The sequence below is a fragment of the Macrobrachium nipponense genome, chromosome 24 (genome assembly GCF_015104395.2).
Source record: "Macrobrachium nipponense isolate FS-2020 chromosome 24, ASM1510439v2, whole genome shotgun sequence".
Classification (NCBI taxonomy): Eukaryota; Metazoa; Arthropoda; class Malacostraca; order Decapoda; family Palaemonidae; genus Macrobrachium; species Macrobrachium nipponense.
Window position 1 is genome coordinate 46051074 of NC_061091.1, and position 24375 is coordinate 46075448.

Consider the following 24375-nt stretch of genomic DNA (forward strand, 5'->3'; position numbering starts at 1 on the left):
CTCTTCCCCACTTTCTTCTCACTAATACCATGTCTCTCTCTCTCTCTCTCTCTCTCTCTCTCTCTCTCTCTCTCTCTCTCTCTCTCAAATCCCTCCTCCTCCCCCAAACAACAGCTCTTCTCTGTCTCTCTGCCTGTCTCTCAATCACTTTTTCCTTCTTTCTCCTACCTAACACCCCCTCTACTCTCTCTCTCTCTCTCTCTCTCTCTCTCTCTCTCTCTCTCTCTCTCTCTCTCCCCCCCCCCCCCCCCCACCTCTCTCTCTTCCCAGATCTGCTTGGATGAGATGGTTTAAACACCTTGGTAGGTCTTCAAACAATTTCGCACAGGCAATTATCTTTCAAGAGCTACTTACAGTGCAATTAGAGAACACAGCAAGAAGACAGGTCACCCTTTATATATTGATGATTTTTCTGTTTTAACCTCTGCTCAGTTTGCTACAGACCTCGACATTGTAGAAGTTCTATATTCTGTCAAGATAAAGCCTCGTTGGCTAGAAATGTAGCTCTAACCTCACTTTTGTGTTTTTAGTCTGCGCTTTGCTAGTTTGTACATTGACTTAATATATTTTTTGTTTCTTTGTACTATCAGTTTTTGTGACTTAGATTTTGTATTTTGCTTTATTTTATTTCATTTGTTTTGATTAGCCATCTTTTAACGTATTCTTATAATTCTTTTATGTGCCATTTTGGTGTATTGCTGTGAATTTTATTACAAGAATTATTACAATAAACATGTCCCAATAAACTTGTACAAAATTATACATACACATCAAAACCACACACACACACACACACACACACACACACACACACACACACACATATATATATATATATGACTGGTAAAAGTGTCTGTAACAACAGAATTCCATCTAATAAAAGGAGCCCATAAAAACAAAAACACCAAAATGTAGAGAAGAAAAGTACTATATTTCAGAGACTGCTGTCTCTCTCTTCGGATATGAATGAGAAAAGTTTACAGAAAAGGTGGTATTTATACCAAGAGATTCGTCCACAAGTAAGCCAATTTAGGTCACCCCCGCTGATAATCTTCCTTTAATCTTCTTAAGCGTTGGTTGAATGAACACTGCGTCGACGATGTCGGATGTCCAATTCCCTTTTGAGATGTTCATTACCTGCTTCTCTTTTATTAAGGCCGATTCCATCATTTGACTCTTGTACCGGCAGTTTGCTGCAAATATAAAAAAAAAAAAAAAAAAAAACACGTGACATATTCCAGTTTATTCTATGGTTATGTTCATTTATATGATTGAAAATTATGCCGAGTTCTGTTGTCCATACCTAACTGACCGTTTGTGTGTATTAATCTCTGGGGAAGTGATTTACCTGTAAATCCGATGTAAGATTGGTCACAGTCCTGGCATGGGATCTCATATACCCCAGAGTCTTTGGGCGATGTCTTTGTTGGACGTTAATCAGGGATGGCTAAGGTATTTGGGTGGAGGTAAATGCAAAAAGGGTTGGATTTCCCAAGGGTGTGAGTTACTCTCTTAATCGTCTCCAGGTGGGGAATTTTTATTTTATTGTTGGGTGTGTCTCTGGTCTTGTCTTTAGGGGTCGGTAGAAAATTACGTTTGCTTTTTGAATTGCTTTCTCAATTATATGGTCAGGATACTTTAAAGATGAAAGTTGCTTGCGAATTAGTTCAATTCTTTTTCCAGGAAATCTGGGGAACAAATTCGTAAGGCTCTTAAGAATAGGTTGCTAGCTAGACCTATCTTGATGGTATTGTCATGATAGCTAAATAGTGAATATATGAAAGTGAGAACGTTGGTTTTCTGTATATGGTAAATTTGTATTCTGTCGTGTCTGATTATTAAAACATCAAGAAAAGGAATTTTGTTGTCTGTTTCCCATTCAACTTTAAATTTGATGCTGGGCACTAATGCGTTTAATTTTGAGAGGAATTCATTAAAATTACCCCACTTATTATCCCAAAATGTTAGTATGTCATCCACGTAGCTCATCCACAGCATGTTTTTGGGTTTATTGCATTTATTACGGTAGTTTCAAAGTATTCCATGTACAGATTGGCTAAAATAGGACTTAAAGGACTACCCATACTACACCCGAATTTTTGTTCTTGTAGAATGATTCCCCGAATGAAAATACGTTATTAGATGCACATAATTCAACTAACTTTATTATTTTGTCAAGTGCCAAAGGGAAATGATCTGAATAGGGGGATAATTTTTCCCTTAAAAACTGAAGAAACGTCCTGTACTGGTACTTTTGTGAATAGGGAGCTACGTCAAGGCTTAAAAGTTTTAGTTGTGAAGTGGTATATGTGCTTCTCTGAATTTGTGACAAAAAGTCTTCCGAATGTTTGATGTGACTGAGAAAAAGTGCCAAAATAAAAAAGGAGAAAGGAGGCAGCTAACCATTTAGAAATTTTGTAATTGAAAGCTCCGGCGCATGAAAACGATGGGTCTGAATGGAAGATTGTCTTTGTGAGTTTTGGGAAGACCATAAAAAGTAGGGTAATTTAGGATTAATTACTTTAAATTTCTCTAATAGTTCAATACTCTTTTTGTCTTGGCCATTAATCTTACTTTCCGAAAAAATTCTGTGGGAACGTTCTGGAGGGGATTTTTTCGTCAGTTTTTCGTAAGTATTTGTGTCGCTAAGGAGCTGGTTGATTTTGTCGAGGTAGAAGTCTTTGTCCATTATTACAATTTTGCCGTCTTTGTCGGATCTACTTATTAATTTATAACATCTAACTGACCTTCATAAGAAATATCCTGTTCCCCGCAGATTCATGATAGCCATCCACTCGCTAAAAAAGTTAGATGTTATAATAAGTAGATCCGACAAAGACGGCAAAATTGTAATAATGGACAAAGACTTCTACCTCGACAAAATCAACCAGCTCCTTAGCGACACAAATACTTACGAAAAACTGACGAAAAATCCCCTCCAGAACGTTCCCACAGAAATTTTTTGAATTTTTTCGGAAAGTAAGATTAATTGGCCAAGACAAAAAGAGTATTGAAACTATTAGAGAAATTTAAAGTAATTAATCCTAAATTACCCTACTTTTATGGTCTTCCCAAACTCACAAAGACAATCTTCCATTCAGACCCATCGTTTCATGCGCCGGAGCTTTCAATTACAAAATAAAATTTCTAAATGGTTAGCTGGCTCCTCCTTTCTCTTTTTTAGGCACTTTTTCTCCCAGTCACATCAAAACATTCGGAAGACTTTTGTCACAAATCAGAGAGCACATATACCATTCACAACATAAAACTTTTAAAGCCTTGACGTAGACTCCCTATTCACAAAAGTACCAGTACAGGACGTTCTTCAGTTTTTAAGGGAAAAATTATCCCCCTATTCAGATCATTTCCCTTTGGCACTTGACAAAATAATAAAGTTAGTTGAATTATGTGCATCTAATAACGTATTTTCATTAGGGGAATCATTCTACAAGCAAAAATTCGGGTGTAGTATGGGTAGTCCTTTAAGTCCTATTTTAGCCAATCTGTACATGGAATACTTTGAAACTACAGTAATAAATGCAATAAAACCCAAAAAACATGCTGTGGATGAGATACGTGGATGACATACTAACATTTTGGGATAATAAGTGGGGTAATTTTAATGAATTCCTCTCAAAAAATTAAACGCATTAGTGCCCAGCATCAAATTTAAAGTGAATGGTAAACAGACAACAAAATTCCTTTTCTTGATGTTTTTAATAATCAGAGCACGACAGAATACAAATTTTACCATATACAGAAAACCAAACGTTCTCACTTTCATATATTCACTATTTTAGCTATCATGACAATACCATCAAGATAGGTCTAGCTAGCAACCTATTCTTAAGAGCCTTACGAATTTGTTCCCCAGATTTCCTGGAAAAAGAATTTGAACTAATTCGCAAGCAACATTTCATCTTTAAAGTATCCTGACCATATAAATTGAGAAAGCAATTCAAAAGCAAACGTAATTTTCTACCGACCCCCTAAAGACAAGACCAGAGACACACCCAACAATAAAATAAAAATTCCCCACCTGGAGACGATTAAGAGAGTAACTCACACCTTGGGAAATCCCAATTTCCCTTTTGCATTTACCTACCCAAATACCTTAGCCAAATCCCTGATTAACGTCCAACAAAAGACATCGCCCAAAGACTCTGGGGTATATGAGATCCCATGCCAGGACTGTGACCAATCTTACATCGGATTTACAGGTAAATCACTTCCCCAGAGATTAATACAACACAAACGGTCAGTTAGGTATGGACAACAGAACTCGGCTATTTTCAATCATATAAATGAACATAACCATAGAATAAACTGGAATATGTCACGTGTAATTTATAGCAGCAACTGCCGGTACAAAGAGTCAAATGATGGAATCGGCCTTAATAAAAGAGAAGCAGGTAATGAACATCTCAAAAGGGAATTGGACATCCGACATCGTCGACGCAGTGTTCATTCAACCAACGCTTAAGAAGATTAAAGGAAGATTATCAGCGGGGGTGACCTAAATTGGCTTTACTTGTGGACGAATCTCTGGTATAAATACCACCTTTTCTGTAAACTTTTCTCATTCATATACCTAAGAGAGAGACAGCAGTCTCTGAAATATAGTAGTTTTCTCTCGTACATTTTGTTGGTGTTTTTATGGGCTCCTTTTATTAGATATATAATATATATATATATATATATATATATATATATATATATATATACATATTTTTTTACTTAGGAAAAAGCTTGTGAAATACATGAAGGTAATTTCTCCTGCTAGTCATATGTGTATATATATATATATATATATATATATATATATATATATATATATATATATATATATATATATATATATATATATATGATATATATATATATATATATATATATATATATATATATATATATAATATGCTGTTCTGCCGTAAATAGCTCTTCATTAGAAAGCCTGGTTGTCCAAAGAATCAGGACGTTGTATCTACACTGGCGTCGCAATAACAAAGGTCACTGATGGTAGTACAGTCTTATATAAATATTTTCCCACAAAACTATCCATTGTCCCTAAGTCTTAAAGGATTGGAACGCTAAGAAAGGAAAATAAAAATGAAGCAATAAATACGATCCACTCATGGATAATACCATAAATATTTCTCCCGAGAGGACAATGAAGATGGGGAGCGGGTGGGGGGTGGGGAGCTTTGCGGACTTCATAACTAGCGTAATAAAAACATATACTTTCAAATACTGGAAACGTCGAAACACTTTAGAGCCGCGAAACCAAAGGCCGAAAACTCGTATTTTTATCACCCTTTTTTCCCTCCGGTTGAACCTCTCCGTATCTCCGGCAATTTTACGGCCCTTAGCTATCTTTAAGGCAGTATTTTTGACATCTTGAGTGTGGGCGTTGGGTATTGTGGGCGGAGTTATGGGTCATATTATGGTGAAGGAGGCTGGGCCCAAGAGGTCGAAGAAGGCGGGCGCAGAGAAGCAGGGGGTTAATGTATACAAATTTCACGGATGCTTTTTCTCGAAATCATGCTTTTGGAAGGATGGGGTGAGCGGCGGGCGGAGGACTCTCACGGCATCAGGCCTTACGTTTTGCTCGTGTCATTTCTGCTGAAATTAGAGTTTATGTCCGGGATTTATTGAAAGTAAATTTCTGAAGAGTTTGTACACTCGTGCTGAACCGACGAGAAAGCTCGGAGAATGCGACTTTTCCTCAACTTCCTACCTTTGGGAATTTCCTTCCGCTTCCGTTTACGTATAATTTTCCTCCAATACTTATTTTTGAGATTTTCCCTCTGCTTCTGTTTACTGAATTTTCCTCCTCGGATTTTACAATAAGCTGTAGGTCCCGTTGCTAAGTAACCAGTTGGTTCCTAGCCACGTAAATAAAAAATAGAATCCTTCGGGCCAGCCCCAGGAGAGCTGTTAATCAGCTCAGTAGTCTGGTTAAACTCCTGTTTACTGAACTTTCCTCCTCCTCCTCCTCCTAGCTTTTGGATTTTCCTTCTCCTTCTGTTTACTGAAATTTCCTCCTCCTCCTCCTCCTCCTAGCCTTTGGATTTTCCTCCTCCTCCTCCTCCTCCTCCTCCTCCTCCTCCTAGCTTTTGGATTTTCCTCCTCCTCCTCCTCCTCCTCCTCCTAGCTTTTGGATATTCCTTCTCCTTCTGTTTACCGTATTTTCCTCCACCTCCTCCTTCTCCTAGCTTTTGGATTTTCCTTCTCCTGTTTACTGTATTTTTCTCCACCTCCTCCTTCTTCTAGCTTTTGGATTTTCCTTCTCCTTCTGTTTACTGTATTTTCCTCCACCTCCTCCTTATTCTAGCTTTTGGATTTTCCTTCTCCGTCTGTTTGCTGTATTTTCCTCCTCCTCCTCCTCCTCCTAGCTTTTGGATTTTCCTTCTCCTTCCCTTCTGTTTTACTGTATTTCTTCCTCCACTCCTCATTCTTCATAGCTTTGGATTTTCCTTTTCTCCTTCTTTTTACTGTATTTTCCTCCACCTCCTCCTTCTTCCAGCTTTTGGATTTTCCTTCTCCTTCTGTTTACTGTATTTTCCTCCACCTCCTCCTTCTAGCTTTTGGATTTTCCTTCTCCTTCTGTTTACTGTATTTTCCTCCACCTCCTCCTAGCTTTTGGATTTTCCTTCTCCTTCTGTTTACTGTATTTTCCTCCACCTCCTCCTTCTTCCAGCTTTTGGATTTTCCTTCTCCTTCTGTTTACTGTATTTTCCTCCACCTCCTCCTTCTAGCTTTTGGATTTTCCTTCTCCTTCTGTTTACAGTATATTCCTCCACCTCCTCCTAGCTTTTGGATTTTCCTTCTCCTTCTGTTTACAGTATATTCCTCCACCTCCTCCTAGCTTTTGGATTTTCCTTCTCCTTCTGTTTACTGTATTTCCTCCACCTACTCCTTATTCTAGCTTTTGGATTTTCCTCCTACGTCTGTTTGCTGTATTTTCCTCCACCTCTCCTCCTCCTAGCTTTTTGGATTTTCCTTTTCTCCATCTTTGTTTTACTGTATTTTCCTCCACCTCCTCCTCCTCCTAGCTTTTGGATTTTCCTTCTCCTTCTGTTTACTGTATTTTCCTCCACCTCCTCCTCCTCCTAGCTTTTGGATTTTCCTTCTCCTTCTGTTTACTGTATTTTCCTCCACCTCCTCCTTCTTCCAGCTTTTGGATTTTCCTTATCCTTCGTTTACGTATTTTCCTCCACCTCCTCCTTCTAGCTTTTTGGATTTTCCTTCTTCTTTCTGTTTACGGGTTTTTTCCTCCAACCTCCTCCTTCTTCTAGCTTTTTGGATTTCTTTCTCCTTTCTGTTTTACAGTATATTCCTCCACCATCCTTTTCCTTCCTCCTTAGCTTTGGATTTTCCATTATCCTTGCCTTTTCTCCTTTACTGTGACTGTATTTTCCTCCCCATCCTCCTTTTCCTCCGGAGCTTTAGGGATTTTCCTTCTCCTTCTGTTTACTGTATTTTCCTCCACCCTCCTCCTCTCCTAGCTTTTGGATAAACCTTCTCCTTCTGTTTTTACTGTATTGTTCCCTCCACCTTTCCTCCTTCTCCTAGCTTTGGATTTTCATCTCCTTCTGTTTACTGTATTTTCCTCCACCTCCTCCTTCTAGCTTTTGGATTTTCCTTCTTCTTCTGTTTACTGTATTTTCCTCCACCTCCTCCTTCTTCTAGCTTTTGGATTTTCCTTCTCCTTCTGTTTACAGTATATTCCTCCACCTCCTCCTCCTCCTAGCTTTTGGATTTTCCTTCTCCTTCTGTTTACTGTATTTCCTCCACCTCCTCCTCCTCCTAGCTTTTGGATTTTCCTTCGCCTTCTGTTTACTGTATTTTCCTCCACCTCCTCCTTCTCCTAGCTTTTATATTTTCCTTCTCCTTCTGTTTACTGTATTTTCCTCCACCTCCTCCTTCTCCTAGCTTTTGGATTTTCCTTCTCCTTCTGTTTACTGTATTTTCCTCCACTTCCTCCTCCTCCTAGCTTTTGGATTTTCCTTCGTCTGTTTACTGCATTTTCCTCCACCTCCTCCTTCTCCTCGCTTTTGGATTTTCCTTCTCCTTCTGTTTAATGCATTTTCCTCCACCTCCTCCTCCTCCTAGCTTTTGGATTTTCCTTCTCCTTCTGTTTACTGTATTTTCCTCCACCTATGACGGCTATGAGGATGATTGCAGAGATCTACATCCAAAAATATGCAAAAACCTAAAAGAAGGAAAAGGATGTAAGTTCGACAAAAAATGTAAATATATGCACCCTGTAGCCATGAATCAAAATCAAATAAATAATCATTCAAATAATAACATCCAAAATAAGAAAGAAACAAATAAAGAGAGGAACAAAGAATATCAGGTGAAAGAAAAAACCAAGCCATCAACGCGATATGGTGTGTCACCAAAATATTTCCAACCGTCAGCTCCAAGATACAACTCAAGAGATAAGAACTGTATTTATGATGCAAGAGGATATTCCAGATACGGAGAAAATTGCAGATTCAGACACAAAATGAATAATTATGATGAAGAAAGATAAAAAATTATGGAAAAGTTAGATTTTTTAATGTCAGAATTTCTGGAAATGAAGAAAAGAACAACATACCAGAACAGGAAAGAGACATGGGAAAATCCTTATTATTACCCCGCAAACCATCATAGTGATGAATGCGCAGGGTTTAGTTACGAGTAACTCAAAAAGAAAAATAGAGTACTTAGAAGAACTAACCCAAATTGAAAAGAAAATAGATATAATGAATATAAGTGAAACCTGGTATTCCCAAGAGACTGGGAATGATGATCAAATAAAAAGGTTCCAAACTTATAGATCAGATAGAAAAGAATGGAATCAAGGGGGAACCGCAATATATGGGAAAGACAAAAAACAAGGAAAAATATATGAGAAATATAGTAACTCAGAATGTGAACTAATAGCGGTAGAATTTGAATCTGAAAAATTAAAGAACATAGTAATATATAGACCCCCTAATACTAAAGAGTTTGACATAATAATACAAAAATTAGATGATATATGTAGAAATCACAAGGACTGCACTATTCTCCTATCTGTAGACTTCAACTTTCCTTTCGTAGACTGGAAAGAACGAATAGGAGATTATGGTTGTACTTATACATATAAAAAAGAGAGTAATAATAGTGCAGAAGATAAGAGGCAATTCGAAAAGCTATTAGATATGCTACTAGAATACAACATTCAACAAATAAATCACCTGCCAACAAGAAAGGAAAATACTTTAGACCTAGTATTTGTGAACGAGATGAATTATGTTAAAGAAATAATAGTTTATAATGCGAGTATTTCAGACGATAATGTCATAGAATTAACAGTCCATTCCAAAGCAGTGTGAAAACAGAGATAAGCAAGAAATGAAAAAGTGGGAAGGATTTGGAAAATATAACTTCTACAGTAAAAATATTAAATGGTCAGAAATAGATGAAGAATTAAACAAAGATTGGGATAACATTTTCGTAAGTGATGACATAAGGGTAAATATGGAGATATTATGTAAAATATTAGAGAAAATGGTGGATAAATATATACCGAAGAAGAAAAGTAAACATCAGTCATGCATACCAAGAGACAGAAGGGTCTTGTTCCAGAAAATCAGAAAGTGGAAAAAGGTCTTGCAAAAGAAAAAAAATGCATGGAAAGTTTATAGGAACTCAAAAAGTAAGATAGAAAATGCAGAACAAAAGATTATACAATCAAAAGAAAAGGAAAAACGGGACTTGGAAGAAAAAACCCTAGTAAATATCCAGCAAAACCCTAAACTATTATACTCATACGCGAAAAAGATGAATAAAAGAAGAATAGAAATAGGCCCTCTAAGAATTGAAAGGAGATTAACGAATGAAAAAAAGGAAATTTGCAACATAATGGCAGAACGACATAAGAGAGAATCCACCCCTAGAATAGATAATGAAGATAATGATATAGAAGTAAGGGAAGAAAATAGTGAATATTTAGCTGACATAGATATTAATGAAGCTGATATTGTGCAGGCTATTAATGAAATTAAAAATGGAGCTGCAGGAGGGCCTGATGGTGTTCCTGCTATTTTGTGAAAGAAAGTAGTTCATTCTATCGCAAAGCCACTTGCAATATTATTAAGACAAAGTGTAGATACAGGCATGATTTATGATGAGCACAGATTAGCATATATTACCCCTACATTCAAAAGTGGATCAAGACTAGAGGCAAGTAATTATAGGCCTGTGAGTCTAACATCACATATTATGAAAGTGTATGAAAGGGTAATGAAGAAAAATATTATGAAACATTTAATAAAAAATAATCTGTTTAATATAGGACAACATGGTTTCGTACCCGGAAAAAGTACACAAACCCAACTGTTAGTCCACCGTGAGAACATATACAAAAATATGAAAAGCGGAAATGAAACAGATGTGGTTTATCTCGACTTTGCAAAAGCTTTTGACAAGGTAGACCATAATATATTAGCGAAGAAAATTAGAAAACATAATATAGTGGATAAAGTAGGAAGATGGTTAAAAGAATTCTTACACAACAGAAAACAGATAGTTATTGCAAACGATGAGAAATCGGATGAAGCTAAGGTAATTTCCGGTGTGCCACAAGGTACGGTGTTAGCTGCATTACTGTTTGTTATTATGATTGCAGACATAGACAGTAATGTTAAGGACTCGGTAGTGAGTAGTTTCGCCGATGACACAAGAATAAGTAGAGAAATTACTTGTGATGAAGATAGGAACGCGCTACAAACCGACCTTAACAAAGTATATGATTGGGCAGAGGTAAATAGGATGGCATTTAACTCTGATAAATTTGAATCAATAAATTATGGAGACAGAGAAGGAAAGCTATATGCATATAGGGGACCTAATAATGAGACAATCACAAATAGGGAAGCAGTTAAAGACCTAGGTGTGATGATGAATAGGAACATGTTATGCAACGATCAAATAGCAATTCTATTGGCAAAATGTAAAGCAAAAATGGGAATGTTGTTACAGCACTTCAAAACAATAAAAGCTGAACACAGGATTATGCTTTATAAAACATATGTTCGTAGTCCACTTGAATATTGCAATATGATATGGTACCCGCACTATCAAAAGGATATTGCACAAATAGAGAGTGTACAAAGGTCCTTTACAGATAGAATAGAAGAAGTTAAGGACCTTGACTACTGGGAAAGACTACAATCCTTAATATTATATAGTCTAGAAAGGAGAAGAGAACGCTACATGATAATTCAGGCATGGAAATAGATAGATGGAATAACCGAAAACATCATGGAGCTAAAAATATCAGAAAGAGCAAGCAGAGGTAGATTAATAGTGCCCAAAACTATACCAGGAAAAATAAGGAAAGCACACAGGACATTAATCCACTACGCACCAGCATCGATAATGCAGCGTCTATTCAATGCGTTGCCAGCTCATCTGAGGAATATAACAGGAGTGAGCGTAGATGTGTTTAAGAATAAGTTCGACAAATATCTAAACTGCATCCCAGACCATCCAAGATTGGAAGAGGCAAAATATACCGGAAGATGTACTAGCAACTCTCTGGTAGACATTAGAGGTGCCTCACACTGAGGGACCTGGGGCAACCCGAACAAGATGTAAGGTCTGTAAAGTAAGCTCCTCCTCCTCCTCCTCTTCCTCTTCCTCTTCCTCTTCCTCTTCCTCTTCCTCCTCCTCCTAGCTTTTGGATTTTCCTTCTCCTTCTGTTTACTGAATTTTCCTCCTCCTCTTCCTCCTCTTCCTCCTCCTCCTCCTCCTCCTCCTCCTCCTCTTAGCTTTTGGATTTTCCTTCTCATTCTGTTTACTGAATTTTCCTTCTCCTCCTCCTCCTCTTCTTCCTCCTCCTCCCTCCCCTCCTCCTCCTCCTCCTGCCTCCTCCTCCTTCTAGCTTTTGGATTTTCCTTCTTCTTCTGTTTACTGAATTTTCCTCCTCCTCCTCTTCCTCCTCCTCCTCCTCCTCTTAATCCTCCTCCTCCTCTTAATCCTCCTCCTCCTCCTCCTTCTTCTAGCTTTTGGATTTTCCTTCTCCTTCTCTTTACTGAATTTTACTTTTCTTCCTTCCTCCTCTCCTCTCCTCCTCCTCCTCGCCTCCTCCTCCTTCCGGCTTCTTCTTCTTTTTCTTCTTCTTCTTCTTCTTCTTTCTCCTCCTCCTCCTCCTCCTCCTAGCTTTTGGATTTTCCTTCTCATTCTGTTTACTGAATTTTCCTTCTCCCTCTAGCTTTCCCTTTGCTTCCGCTTACTTAATTTTCCTTCACTACCTACCTTTAGAATTCTCTTTTGTTTCCGTTTACTAAATTTTCCTTTAATGTCAAGCTTGGGAAATTTCCTTATTCTTTTCAGTACTGAATTTTCCTCTTACCTAGCTTGAGGAGTTTCCTTATGTTCTATTTACTGAATTTTCCTTCATTACACAGCTTCGGGAGTTTCATAATGCTTTTGTTTACTTAATTTTCCTCTATTGCCTAGCTTTGGGCGTTTACTTAGGCTTTTGTTTACTGAATTTTCCTCCATTACATAGCTTTGGGAGTTTCCTTATGCGTTGGTTAACTGAATTTTGCTCCATTACATAGCTTTAGGAGTTTCGTAATGCTTTTGTTTACTGAATTTTCCTCCATTACATAGCTTTGGGACCTTTCCATATGCGTTGGTTTACCTTAATTTTGCTCCAATTACATAAGCTTTGGGTTGTTTCCTAAAATGCCCTTTTGGTTTTCCGAATTTATCTCTACTACATAGTTTTGGGAGTTTCCTACGTTCTTTGTGTACGGAATTTTCCTTCATGACCTCGTTCAGGGAGTTTCCTTCTGCCTACTTTTACTGAAATTGTCTCCACGATCTAGGTTGAGGATGTCCTTTGTTTCTATTAACTGAATTTTCCTCTACTATCGAGGTTAGGGATTTTATTTTTGATTCTGATTACTAAATTTTCCTCTACTATCAAGGTTATGGATTTTATTTTTGATTCTGTTTACTGAATTTTCCTCTACTATCGAAAGGTTAGGGATTTTATTTTGATTTCTGTTTACTTAAAATTTCCTTACTATCGAGGTTTAGGGATTTTATTTTTGATTCTGTTTTACTAAATTTCCTTCTACTATCGAGGTTAGGGGATTTTTTTATTTTTTATTTCTGTTCACTGGATTTTCCTTCTGCCTTTTTACGACGGGTTAGGGATTTTATTTTTGATTCTGTTTATAAATTTTCCTCTACTACTCGAAGGTTTATGGGATTTTATTTTTGATTCTGTTTACAGAATTTTTCCTCTACCTTAATCAGAGCGGTTTATGGGATTTTATTTTTGATTCTGTTTACTGAATTTTCCATTTCCTCTTACTTATTCGAGCGGGGGGTTTAGGGATTTTATTTTTTTATTCGTTTTAAACTGAATTTTGTCCTCACTATTCCAAGGTAAGGGATTTTACGAATTTTCTGTCTTACTGAATTTCCATACGGACGGACTTAGGGATTTTATTTTGATTTGTTATTTACATTGAACTTTTACCTCTTATATCAGGTTAGGGATTTTATTTTGGATTTCTTTTTTTTTGTTTACTGAATTTTCTCCTTTACTAAATTTTCCGAGGTTAGGGATTTATATTTTTATTCTGTTTGACTGAAGTTCTCCTATTATCGAGGTTAGGGATTTTATTTTTTGATTCTGTTTATTCTGTTTAAACTTGAATTTTCCACCCTTACTAATCGAGGTTAGGGATTTATTTTTATTTATGTTTACTGCATTTTCCTCTACTTTACGAGGTAGGGATTTTATTTTGAAATTCGGTTTTACCGAATTTTCCTCTATTATTCGAGGTTAGGGATTTATTTTTATTGGTTTAACTAAATTTTCCTCTATTATCGAGGTTAGGGATTTTATTGTTTTTTTTTGGATTCTGTTTTTAACGGAATTTGCTAAATTTTCCTCTACTATCCGAGGTTTAGGGCATTTTTATTTTTTGATTCTTGTTTTACTGAATTTAGTTTCCTTTACTACCAATCGAGGTTAGGGATTTTATTGTTTTTTGATTCTGTTTAACTTTAATTTTCCGCGTAATTCTATTCCGAGGATAGGGATTTTATTTTTGATTCTGTTATACTGAGATTTTCCTCTACTATCGAAGGTTAAGGGATTTTTATTTTTGCATTCTGTTTGACTGAATTTTCAGCTACTATCGAGATTAGGGATTTTATTTTTGATTCTGTTGAACTGGGAATGTGTTTTAGATTTCTTCCGATTCGAGGTTAGGGAATTTATTTTTGAATTTTCCTCTTTACGAATTTTCCATTAATACGAGGTGTTAGGGATTTTATTTTTTGATTCTGTTACTTTGAATTTCACCTCTACTTACGCGGTTAGGGATTTTATTTTTGATCGTTTACTGAATTTTCCTTTTCCCCTACTTATCGGGGTTAGGGATTTTATTTTTTATTATGGTTGAACATGGGAAATTTTTCCTCTTTTACTTTTTATTCAAAGGGTTAAGGTATTTTATTTTTTGATTCTGTTTAACTGAATTTCCTCATCCTTATCGAGGTTAGGGATTTTATTTTTGAATTCTGTTTTACTGAAATTTTACTTTCCCCTACTATCGAGGTTAGGAGATTTTATTTTTTTTATTCTTGGTTAATGAATGGGTTTCCTTTCATCGTTACAAGGTAGAGGGGATTTTATTTTTGATTCTGGTTTACTGAATTTTCCTCTTTACCTATCGAGGATTAGGGATTTTCATTTTTTTGATTCTGTCTTACTCGATTTTATTCCTTTATTATCGAGGTTTAGGGATTTTTATTGTTTTTATTACGTTTACTAAATTTTCCTCTATTACTCGAGGTAGGGATTTTATTTTTGATTCTGTTTACGGGAAATTTTCCTCTACTTATCGAGGTTAGGGATTTTATTTTTGAATTCTGTTTACTGAATTTTCCTCTTTACAATCGAGGTTAGGGATTTTATTTTTGAATTCGTCTTTACTTAATTCCTTACTAATCGAGATTAGGGATTTTATTTTGATTCTGTTATGAATTTTCCTCTACTTATGGGAGGTTTTAGGGATTTTTTTTGATTTCTGTTTACTGAATTTTCCTCTTACTAATCGAGATTAGGCATTTTATTTTTGGGATCTGTTTTACGAATTTTGTTCCTCTACTATTCGAGGTTAGGGTAATTTATTTTGATTCTGTTTGCTTGAATTTTCCTCTTACTATCGAGGTTAGGATTTTATTTTGGGATTCTGTTTTACTTTTTGAAATTTCCTCTTACTATCGAGGTTTACGGGATTTTATTTTTGATTTGTTTATTGAATTTTTCCTTTTCCCTTACTATTCGAGGTTAGGGATTTTATTTTTTATTCTGGTTACGGGAATTTTTCCTCTATATCAGGTAAAGGGATTTTATTTTTTTGATTCTGTTTACTTGACAATTTTTCCTTCTACTATCGAGGTTAGGGATTTTATTTTGATTCTGTTACGGGAATTTCCTCTACTTTTATCGAGGTTTTAGGATTTTAATTTTTTTTTTTATTCTGTTAACTGAATTTTTCATCTTTACTTCAAGGTAAGGGATTTTATTTTTGATTTGTTTAACTGAATCTTTCCACTACTATTGAGGTAGGGATTTTATTTTTGATTTCTTGTATGAATTTTTAATCTACATCGAGGTTAGGGAATTTTACCTTTGCTTCTGTTTTTACGAAAAATTTTCCCATACTATTCGAGGTTAAGGGATTTTATTTTTTTATCATGTTTAACTTGAATTTCCTTCCTATTATCGAGGTTAGGGATTGTATTTCTTTGATTCTGGTTTACTGGGAATTTCCCCTACTTTTATTTCGAGTTAGGGATTTTATTTTGATTCTGTTTACTGAATTTCCTCCCCTTACTATCGAGGTTAGGGATTTTATTTTTGTTCTGTTTACTTTTTTGAATTTCCTCAATTATTCGAGGTTAGGATTTTATTTTTTATTCGTTTACTAAATTTTCCTCTATTATTTCACGAGGTTAGGGATTTTATTTTTGAATTTCCTGTTTAGCTGAATTTTTCCTATACAATCGAGGTTAGGGATTGTATTTGATTCTGTGGTTACTGGGAATTTTCCTCTTTTACAAATTTTTCGAGGTTTAGGGATTTTATTTTTGCATTCTGGTTTACTTAAATTTTCTTTTACCTTTCTTACATCGAGGATTAGGATTTTATTTTGATTCTGTTTACTGAATTTTTCCTCTACTTATCGGGAAGGTTAGCGGATTTATTTTTGATTCTGGTTTACTGAATTTTGCCTCTACTATCGAGATTGTTTTTATGGGATTTTATTTTTTGATTCTGTTTACTGAATGTTTTCCCTCTACTAATCGAGGTTAGGGAATTATTTTTGATTCTTTTTGTTTTTACTTTGAATTTTCCATTACTATTTGAAGGTCGGATTTTATTGTTTGAATTTTTTCTGTTTTACCTGAATTTCCTTACTATTCGAGGTTAGGGATTTGATTTTTGGATTTCTGTTTACTTTTGAATTTCCTCTCAATATTTCGAGGTAGGGATTTTATTTTTGATTCTGTTTAAACTGATTTTCCTCTACTAATCGAGGATTAGGGAGGTTTTATTTTTTGATTTTTCGTTTAACTTTGAATTTTCCTCTTTACTTAATTTTCCGAGATTAGGGATTTTTATTTTTTGATTCTGTTACTGAATTTTCCTCTACAATCGAGGTTAGGGATTTATTTGAATTCTGTTTAACTTAATTTGGTCCTCTCTATTTTCGAGAATTTTTAGGGGATTTTATTTGATTTCTGATTTACTAAAATTCCCTCTTTACAATCGAGGTTAGGGAATTTTATTTGAACTGTTTACTAATTTTCCTTCTACTTATCGAGATTAGGGATTTTATTTTGATTCTGGTTTACTGGGAATTTTTTTTGTTCCTCTACTATCGAGGTTAGGGAATTTATTTTTGATTCTGTTTACTGAATTTTCCATTACTATTGAGGTTAGGAATTTTATTTTTGATTCTGTTTACTGAATTTTCCTCTACTATCGAGGTTAGGGATTTTATTTTTTATTCTGTTAACTGAATTTTCCTCTACTATCAAGGTAAGGGATTTTATTTTTGATTCTGTTTACTGAATTTTCCACTACTATTGAGGTTAGGGATTTTATTTTTGATTCTGTTTACTAAATTGTCCTCTACTATCATGGTTAGGGATTTTATTTTTGATTCTGTTTACGGAATTTTCCTCTACTATCGAGGTTAGGGATTTTATTTTTGATTCTGTTTACTAAATTTCCTCTATTATCGAGGTTAGGGATTTTATTTTTGATTCTGTTTACTGAATTTTCCTCTACTATCGAGGTTAGGGATTTTATTTTTTATTCTGTTTACTAAATTTTCCTCTATTATCGAGGTTAGGGATTTTATTTTTGATTCTGTTTACGGAATTTTCCTCTACTATCGAGGTTAGGGATTTTATTTTTGATTCTGTTTACTGAATTTTCCTCTACTATCGAGGTTAGTGATTTTATTTTTGATTCTGTTAACTGAATTTTCCTCTATATCCCGAGGTTTAGGGATTTTTATTTTTGATTTTCTGGTTCTGAATTTTCCTACTACGAGGTTAGTGATTTGATTTTTTTTTGAATTCTGTTAACTGAATTTTCCTCTCCTATCGAGGTTAGGGATTTTATTTTTGATTCTGTTTACTGAATTTTCCTCTACTATCGAGGTTAGGGATTTTATTTTTGATTCTGTTTACTGAATTTTCCTCTACTATCGAGGTTAGGGATTTTATTTTTGATTCTGTTTACTGAATTTTCCTCTACTATCGAGGTTAGGGATTTTATTTTTTATTCTGTTTACTAAATTGTCCTCTACTATCGAGGTTAGGGATTTTATTTTTTATTCTGTTTACTAAATTTTCCTCTACTATCGAGGTTAGGGATTTTATTTTTGATTCTGTTTACTGAATTTTCCCCTACTACGAGGGTTAGGAGGGATTTTTTTTTGATTTTTGTTTAATAAAATTTTCTTCTATACGAGGTAGGGATTTTTATTTTTTTGATTCTGGTTTACGAATTTTCTCTACTATCGAGGTTAGGGATTTTATTTTTGATTCTGTTTACTGAATTTTCCTCTACTATCGAGGTTAGGGATTTTATTTTTTATTCTGTTTACTGAAATTTTCCTCTACTATCGAGGTTAGGGATTTTATTTTTGATTCTGTTTACTGAATTTTCCTCTACTATCGAGGTTAGGGATTTTATTTTTGATTCTGTTTACTAAATTTTCCCCTACTATCGAGGTTAGGGATTTTACTTTTTATTCTGTTTACTGAATTTTCTTCTACTATCGAGGTTAGTGATTTTATTTTTGATTCTGTGTACTGAATTTTCCTCTACTATCGAGGTTAGGGATTTTATTTTTTATTCTGTTTACTGAATTTTCCCATACTATCGAGGTTAGGGATTTTATTTTTTATTCTGTTTACTGAATATTCCTCCACGACTTAGCTGGGGAGATTCTTTTTGCTTCTGTTTACTAAATTTTCCTCCTTGACGTAGGTTGGTGAATTTTCCATCTGCTGCGGCTTACTTATTTTCCCCGTGACCTAGCCAGGGGATTGTCCTTCTTATTCTATTTAATGAATTTTCTTCCAGTACGTAACTTTGGGATTTTTCTTCTGCCTCTGTTTACTGACTTGTCCTCCGTGACTTAGCTAGGTGATTTTCCTCCCGCTTCTGTTTACTGAAGTTTCCTCCATAATCTAGCTAGATTTTGCTTTTGCTTCTGTTTACTGAATCTTCTTACGCTACTTAGCTTGGCGATTTTCCATCATCTTCTGTTACCTTATCCCTTTCCATTCTCAGAGAACTGTTTTCCCTCTGGAGAGTCAGACCCACTCTAAAGCAACCACCCTATCCAACCACACTTTTTTTTTTTTCTTTCTTTCGTTTTCTCGGCCATGGTCTGGAAAAATACCTTGTTCTTCGTCATGTTGGTGTTTGCCACGAACGAAGGTCGCGACCGTTACACCTATTTTGCCTTGATACATCGTTGGCTTCTGATCTCAGGCTTAAGAAGCCAAACCTGTATACTCTCTCTCTCTCTCTCTCTCTCTCTCTCTCTCTCTCTCTCTCTCTCAGTAGTAGAGGCAATGGCACGAGTACTATCCATTCTAAATTCTCTCACTTCCTCGTATATTAGGGGCAAAGCTGGTAATATTAGTTAATACAGACTGTTTATATTGAGCCAAGAGCAGCGACAGAGGAGCAACACAGAATGTCTTCTCTTTCTCTCTCAGGGTAAAATGTCTTGGGTTTCAAGTCCAAGATTCCCCTCACCAACAGCGTTCCAGGTCCCTTTGGACTCTTAAATTTATGGTTACACGACTGTATGACCTTTACTGACCTGACCTCTGTAAAATGTGGAAAATATATTTATTTTCTCTCTTTATTTAGAAAGCTTAAATAAAGACGGATGTAAATACCAACGCCCTTATTTATAAACGCATAAAAAGCTCACTTCAATAAGTAGGCAATAATAATTTAAAGATAAGGAATATAAGTTTATTTTTAAAAGACGTAATACTTTAAGTTATCTTAGGCTGTTGTAATACTTTAAGTTATCTTAGGCTGTTACAAATTTGGTTTTTTACTTTAGACCATCGCTTAATATTGATCTCCAAATAGTTGTCGTTTATCAGCAGCGTGAACGTTGGCTAATGTAAATTACGCATTCTGTAATTAAATCGAGACAGTTGATGAAAGGAAATCCTCAAATGTATTTGATTTTAATATTATCTGTTGCGGAATCTCATTGCGATCTAAAAAAAAAAAAAAAGTTTTATTTTTTATTTGCTGTGCAGTGGCAGATTTGAGTATCGAGTGTATATCAGGGCATCTATGAATATAATATATATATATATATATATATATATATATATTATATATATATATATATAATATATATATATATATTTGTGTGTGTGTGTGTGAGAGAGAGACAGAGGGAGAAAGGAGAGAGAGAGAGAGTGAGAGAGAGAGAGAGAGAGAGAGAAATAATTTACGCTACATAGCGAATAGTCCAACAACGCAGACTAGGAGAAAATAAAAATCTAACGCTACATACTAACGATCTGAAACCGCTTAGCCTTTCTCTCTCTCTCTCTGTCATTTCCCCTACCGTCTCTCTCTCTCTCTCTCTTTCTTCTTCTAAGAGCACCATGAAATACGAACCGAAGAAGCAAAAAAAGCCCAAGAGAGAGAAGAGAGAGCAGAGAGAGAGAGAGAGAGAGAGAGAGAGAGAGAGAGGGTCTTTTGCCGAGCGATCAGACACCTAAACCGCGACCTCTTCTCGAAAGGTTGCGAGCAATAAAATGTAAGGAAGAGTTCGCTTGACCCCTTCGGGTCTGTTGCTCCCCTGCTGGTCACCTGTAAATGCCAATTTGGTTGAAGCTCTCTCTCTCTCTCTCTCTCTCTCTCTCTCTCTCTCTGCGGTCGTGTGCTAGTCTTGTAAATGGAATTTCCGAGTCGTACTTAATAAAAGAAACTCGTCTGATTTTAAAGATTCTTCTATTGCTCATAGATGAATAAATCAGTATACAGGTAATTTTATTCCTCGTTTATTTAATTATACGAAACAAAATATCCTCTCATGTAATTGTGCAGAACTAATGATTATTAGAGACCCTGCCTACGTCGTCAAAGCTTGGAATCTGCATTCATAACCTAAAGTGTATTTGCGAGCAAATAAAAAGGACATGTTGATAGCCTAAAGGTTCCCATGTTCTTGTTGATAGTGAGAAGGACGTAACAACTACCTATTTGTGCCACTGTAACTAAGGCTTCTATTGATGACCTTATAAGCGTCCAGGTATACAACGGGCCTGTGGAGGTTCTCGAGAATCTCGAGTAAATGATCAAATAGAAATTTTGGAAAAGATTTTGTTTCATTATAAAGAAGCCGTAACTACTATGGGAGTCATTGCAATGGGGCTTGTTTGCCGTGTAACGGTCTTAATGGAAATCCTATTCTGAATTCAAAGTGTTTCCTCTTGAAAGCTTAGGAGAAGTTGTATTGCTACAATAAAGCCCCGGACATCACCCACCTCCATAGCCTTTTTCATACGTCTCACCCACTATTTATGTATGCATGTATTTCATGGAGGTTTCTTGGTTTTCGTTTATTTCAAATTTATATTACACTGTTTCACTTCTATTTGCTGTTATTTCCCATATAAACATTCCGTCCCGTCGCAGCTTGCTGATACTAGGTAATGAGTACTTTTGCCTGTTTCATATTAATATGCTGCCTATACTGAGCAAGAATATGTATCATCATCTTTTAGCCCATAGATAGAGAGACACTGAATATTAAAATCCACCACCTTAGGGAACTTTCCAGTCTGAAAGAGAATGACTGATGAACACGTATCACCTGTGACGAAAATTACGTCATTCCGTGCACGAATGCAGGAGACTTGTCTTTGCACGAACCTATTCTACGAACGTGTCTGTGACACGTGAGACATGCTGACTTTTTTGTGGCTTACACACGCTCTCTCTCTCTCTCTCTCTCTCTCTCTCTCTCTCTCTCTCTCTCTCTCTCTCCAGTCTTGCAGCGTACAGCAGTAAAAAGTAGAGAAGCGGTTCTGTACATATGTTACAGTGTCACGATGAGCATTCTTCCTTCTTTGCCCTTTATGGCAGAGACTCGAGACCTTTTCCTTCCTTGTTATTTATTTATATGATTCATTTCTGCCATTCGTCTGCTGCTCTCTGTTGCTTTTGTTTACCATGTTTATTCTTCTTCATTCACAGCGTCTTTGCGACGCCAGCATCATTAAAATAGATCTGTGAATACTCAGTCACTTTTCTTCGCTCGTGTCTTTTCCTCTTTCCCTTAGGGGCTGTCGGTCCGCACCTTAACAGGAGGGGGGTGGAGGGGGGGGGGGGGTGGGGGGGGGGGTTGATTAGTGGGATTCTGCGCCGATTGCGAATATCTCTATCAAGATGATATTGCCAGACAAACAGTTCCTTTCTTCAGCAAATGATGAAATTCTGGATGAAATGGCCATAGGCTTTTATTTGTAATTGCATTCTTAAATGCCAAATATTATACCTGTTCTTCAGTAAGAAAAAATGGACAGTTGAAAAGCAAACTATCTAGTTTATTAGAAGACCACACGTCCTATAAAATACCGGAAGAGAACAATCGATAAAATTCCTTTTTTTCATACATACAGATTATCTTTATATATATATATATATATATATATATATATATATATATACATACATATATATTATATATATATATATATATATATATATATATATATATATATATATATATATATATGCGAGGTAAATCCACAATTAAATTCTTGTTTCAAATCATATTTAGTATATTAAAAAAAACTATATATGAACAAGGCTTAAAGCTTTTCTCCAACTGCTGTGTACTTGATCACTGAAATGAAGTGCAATATACACTTCAGGAAACAAACAAAAGGGGGAAACCAAAACAGAAAATAAAAATACAGAAAATAAAACTATTCCAACAGGTTGTTGGGCACTTGTCAATTCTAGTATTCTACAAGACCTTCATGGCGGAAAAAACCTGGAGTCTTCCGCTAAAGATTTCCGCTAAAGATCCAACAAGGTGATTTAGTTCTGAATTATGACTTACATTCAGCTGACCAGGTATATTTCTAAAATTACGAATGCCAGCACAATTACATATTTCTTCGCTTATAATATAATTTTCAACAATACCCAAGTTTCCATCAAAGGTATTCATCTTCAGGTGGATCTGTCCAAGCACTTATACACACAACTTAACCATTTTTAAAATTCATTCTATGATTCCTTTCCCAGTCGCGTTTAGCTATGGAGCTGTAATTGTTTGCCAATTTATATGCTGAAATGTGTTCATTTTTACGTTTACCAAACGAACGACCACTTTCACCAATATAACAAGGATCACAATGTAAGCAACTAATAGCATAAACATCAATATTTGCAGACAATTTTACAAGGTTGTTTTTTCATGATTTTTCTCCTTACTGTGTTAGGGTACTGGAATACAATATTGCATCCGTGTTTTTCTATATATAAGTTTTGAGAAATATATTTAAACTCCTTGTTAAAAGGAAGTTAAAGTGATTTTTGAAATAATGGCTGTTCAAGTCTCTCCCTTGGGTAATAGTACATCTTCCTAGCTCTAGAGAGACAATTTCCTATAAAGTATTCGAGGTAACAATTTATGAAAACTTTGAAACAATAAATTCAACTCTTACTCTAAAAAACATGCATCACACACACGATATGTTCGATAAAACAGATTTATAAGTACGTTACTTTTCTCTTAGACATCATGATAAGAGTAAAAATGAATGTGGGAATTAGCATGTGTGTTCTTTCTGTATACAGAAAATTTAAAGGGCTTGTTTATTTCGTCTCTATGTAATAAAAGCTCTGGAAAAGGTAATTTATGATCTACTTCCTTCTCAACAGTGAACTTAATGGAAGGAAAATAACTGTTCATGAGTGACAAAAATTTTTCAAAACATTCTTCATTAGAATTCTACACAATGAAAATATCCTCCACAAATCGTGGACAAGAGCCCAACAACCTGTTCAAATGGTTTTATTTTCTGTAATGTTTTTCTCTTATGGTTTCCCGCTTTTGTTTGTTTCCTGAATTGTATATTGCACTTCATTTTAGTGATCAAGTCCACAGCAGCTGGAAGAAAGCTTGAAGTCTTGTGCATTTGTATTTTTGTTATACTATGTTTTGAAACAAGAATTTCATTGTGGACTTTACTTAAAATTTAAGATAAGCACGACATAGTACTTTTATAGTTCATTATATATATATATATATAATATATATATATATATATATATATATGTGTGTGTGGTGTGTGTGTGTATATATAATAATATATATATATATATATATATATAATATATATTAATTTAGACATTTTTATTGCTAAAATCACATGGTTAGGAACCTACTTCTGATTTACGTAAAAATGTGAAAATATCAAGGCAAAGGGAAAGGAATCTGGAATAACAATACAGAAACAAGCGCTCCTGTCAGGGGCACCTCTCGATACTCAACTTGGCACTGTATTTTATATATATTCAGAATCTACATAATGACAGACACTGAGAGAGACAGAACGCTACACTCTACTCTTTGTATTCTTAAATGATTCAAGCCAGTTTTTGCGAGTTCATATATATAATTGTGAGTATGAAATCTGCTTCCAGTAGTGTAGTAGGTGTTCCCTTCTAAATTGGCCCTGAAAGCTGAGATTGATTTTGTCCATTCTCGTTCTTGG